The sequence below is a fragment of the Eptatretus burgeri genome, chromosome 18, assembly GCF_056783735.1.
Source record: "Eptatretus burgeri isolate ZD-2024b chromosome 18, Ebu_testis_v1, whole genome shotgun sequence".
Taxonomy (NCBI): Eukaryota; Metazoa; Chordata; class Myxini; order Myxiniformes; family Myxinidae; genus Eptatretus; species Eptatretus burgeri.
The window spans coordinates 33,082,844-33,086,864 of NC_140978.1; the positions used below are offsets into that span (position 1 = coordinate 33,082,844).

Here is a 4,021-nt window from a genome sequence, read left to right on the forward strand (position 1 = left end):
ATGTTGGCGTGGCAAGGAATATATTGGGTAGTTCTTCATTGCCTTCCCATGAGTGGTAGTCAGAGCAAGAGGTTGAAATTTCATCAGGATGCTGGCACACAATGGCCTACTCTTTGTGAAAGACACTGTGAGATCTTTAGCGTCCACCAGCAATCAATACTAACAGATGGGACACCCGGCTCAACGTCCATCTGAAGGATAGCATACTCATCGATGCATCTCCTAGCCTGCAGAGCACCATGGAGACAGTTTTAAAGTCGTAGATGGCTCAAAGATGACTGCACTACCGCCGAGCTATCCTGTGACCCCTACCCCCACCACCTCCTCCCCCTCCCCCCACACCTGATTATCCATGATCTTTGACATTAAAGAAGTGATGAATTATTTCACTTTATTTATATCTCTAGACAACTTTTAGTAGAATAAATGTTTTTGCCGAATGCAGTGAAATTATACTTTAAACTTTCTCGCACATGCAACAAATGATCTGCTTACTTCAGGAAAGATCATCGAACAATTGATTTAAGAAAATGCCTTGTTTAAAATAATAATAATAACTTGCACTGGAGATAACCACAACAGAGAGTGGAAGAAATAGTGTTCAGAATGTGCAGTTATATTTACACCTACTGGAAAAGGCAAGATTTCCATGAATGTGCATTTGGAACTGAGCCATCATATATTTAAAATGAAATGCTTATTTAAGGATCTTCCATGGTGTGTTGTATATATCTAAATGTTCATCATAAACGTGCATCACACTTACACGGGTTGCATATTTTAATCCCAGGAGCCTTTGGTTATTTTGTACTAACTTAAAGATACAGTATGTAGCAGCATTGCTGCAGTGCAAAGTTAGGCATTATATCAAATGTACCATAACGCCTTTAACTTCTCCTAAACCTATGACTTATGCACTCGCGATATATGATAATGTCAGCAAGTATGTATTTTTTAAATTCATAAATGATTGTTTAAGGACTTCTTGCTTGTTTTTGTTTTGTTGTGTTGCTCCTTAGATTTTAAATTTCCTTTTGTTGCCATATAGATATAGCGAGATTTATTATGAATTTAAGTTTATTACTTTTTTCCATAACAACATGTAATAGGTTTTGTTAAGCAACGGTCGCAAGTAATCACTGAATCGCATTGACGTTGTTTCCAAAACACAATTCCTAAGTGGGAGCACTTAGTATTTAAGAAGACCACAATCTCTGGGAATGGTCCTTGTTTCATGCCACAGTTGTTCCACAAAGTTAAAAAAAAAAAAAAAATCAAAAAAAATCCATTATTCAGCATTTAGTTTGAGCAAACTTGAACAATTTTCAGCCCTAATTTATTGGTCAAAATGTTGTTGCCGAAACCACTTTTATTGTACATAGAACTGGTCTTCTATGAGTTCAAAAATTATGAATCAAAAGTGAAGCAACAACAACAAAAAAAAATCTAATGAAGACATTTTTTTCTGTCTATACATTATTTAATTCTGTCCAAAGTTCCTCCTCACACCTCTTCCACCACATGTTTCCCAACCCTAATTGTAACCCTAACCTCCCAGTTGCACAGGAGGTCGGTAACCGGTGGAACAATAATATGGTAAATCATTGTATGGTTATTTGTAAATTTTAGTTCTCACCTCGATCCTGTTTAACCTTTGTGAAGCCAGCTGATCATCATCCGAGCGAAGCGGTACTCAATCATTTTCTGTTTTTTTTTCTAATGTAACTTATGTCAATGCAATCAACAATCAGTGGCATCGGGAAGCAAGTGCGAGCATTAAAGTTGAGTTGCATCATGCAATCCTCAGAAAAGTCTTTATTTGAATCTTGATTAAGGCATGTAAAAACTACTGAAGGATAGTAGCGAGCTTCATTCAGATGAAGTCGATGAAGTGAGTGAAATGAAGAGTTTAATCCACTTTTCCTTCCTGTAATTTGGGTTATAGCTGGTTTTACCCGAAGTATACATAATGTATTATTTATGATAATTGCAATCGGAAGTATCATTTTTATTTAAATAAAACAATCTTTTGGTGTCGAGCTGAGCTTCAGAACGAAAAGAGGCAACAATCGAGCTCAAAGGGATAATGCAACAGCCCCAGAAACTGTTTCGTACCTTTGGCTCGATCTGTGTTGCAGATTCCCAAATTAATATGGACAAAACAAGAGCTCCCTGGGAAGGGGGTTAGACAGGGGGAGAACGTCTGTGATCATCGGTTGAGAAATCCATAGTGTGGGTAACATGAATGCACAATGTTGGTGATCATGGATCCTCCCATCAACAAAATAGGGGATATATATTTACTTATATTATCTTTGCAAAGGCATAAACATTATAGAGAAAAGGATAAGAGGAAGGAATAAATCCACAACAAAAGCATTGCAACAGACACGGTTGAAAAAAAAAAACAACAAATCGCCAAATTTATGAGCAAACTACCAAAACAAGTCTCAAGGCTTTATTTTGGTCTATGGGGTGCATCTGAAAAGTCCCATTTTGACAAAACATAGAAAATAAATAACAGCGATTGTTCCATTTCAAGGATAAAATGTGGAAGTCTTGTTTGTAGAAGAATTGTACGAAAGAGTTGTCGGGAAAAAAAAGTTGTATTTCTTTTATTTGTTTTGGCCAGGAACTTCTCACATGCCAACACTTGTAGGACAGGTGGAATGCTTCAAAGTAAGATAAGTGGCTTGATTACAATTGCCTGCAATTTTTATTGAAGGAATTGTATCATTTTGCTACTTAAGCAAAATATTTAATGATGTACAGTCAAAGCCGTCATGAATGCAAAATATGTGCAGATGTCTGTGTTGTCGCATACACGGCCGTGCTTGGGCATGTCTGCATCGATTGGTGACCTCGCCTTTTCTCTCCCAGTATCCTTTGGGAAGCGGTAAAAGCCACTTAAAGTGCAATAGTAATATTAATCCTTGTGTTGTCTTAGTTTAGGGTCAAGGTTATTATTTAACCTTTGACATCTCTGTAAATCCCCCCACCCCCACCCTCATTATCACAACACCTAACAAAACTACCAAGATGCCAATATCGATGGCAAGAAGACTTTTGGATTCAAAAAAATTAAAGGTATAACTTGTATGTATAATGGAAAAGCCTTTTGTTTGTTTTATGACTATTTTTTTTTTACGTTCAAAACATTTATGTGCAGTATTTAGCTTTTACTTACACACTGGGAATTCAAGTGAGAAAGAATGTTTGAACTTCCAAGGCAAACTTGTTTCAAACATATCTATGCTCATTATATTTGCATTTTTCTCCCTCTGTAGTATTTACCTTGTGCCTCTCAGTTTTAGCCAAGGGGCAAAAGGATGGCCAGCCAAACAAATATCGTGCAATGTAATCGATGATTAAAAACTTGGAAATATGCAAAATTGCTTGAAACACGTTTTGAATGGCACTAAATGATCCTTTTCACAGATTCATCTCCTGGAAGTTAAGCAGTGCAAGCATATTGATTTTGAAGGAAGCTGCAGGGAAAATAAAAATAGGATAACTGATAAGAATACATGAAACAAAGGATTGTAGAAAGCTTCATATTTAACAACCACTTTGTTTGAATGAAAGTTGTGTCATTCTCTACAAAAGGAAAAATAATCGTCTTTTTTTTCATTATATTATTGTGCCTTTTGGCAAGCCACAATAACTTATTGTTTTCTGCGTTGTTGCTTTTTTGTACATTTAACTGCATCACCTTTGAATATGTTGCTCTGTGTTGAAAGGTTTTGAATAACTAATAAAGTTTGAAGTAAACTTTTTATCGTTTTCTGTGCTGGTCCATGTTTTGAAGGAAGGTCAAAGAATCACATGAGTGCGTTGTCATACTCCAAGCAATAAAAGCAACTTGATGCAAGCCTACAACCCCTCGATGTGCCCAAGGAAAACTTTTTGTTGTAGTTTCCTGAGAATCAATAATGACCAGAGCTTTGGACTCAATAGACTCACAGATTGGAAGGTTATCTGCCAGAGCTCCAATTTAAGGAGGGGAAGCATATTCCATTTA

At 36.5% G+C, this 4,021-nt stretch overlaps 1 protein-coding gene across 2 annotated transcripts in view; it reads left to right on the top strand.

Moving 5' to 3' along the window:
• LOC147008847 (GATA-binding factor 2-like) overlaps positions 1 to 3,007 on the top strand; it is a 61,066-nt gene extending 58,059 nt beyond the window's left edge. For both annotated transcript variants that reach the window (XM_085863456.1, XM_085863457.1), the window contains exon 6: positions 1 to 3,007. This exon is cut by the window's left edge and continues 1,450 nt beyond it. The gene's annotated coding sequence lies outside the window, so the exon portion shown is untranslated.
• Positions 3,008 to 4,021: the final 1,014 nt, after the last annotated feature.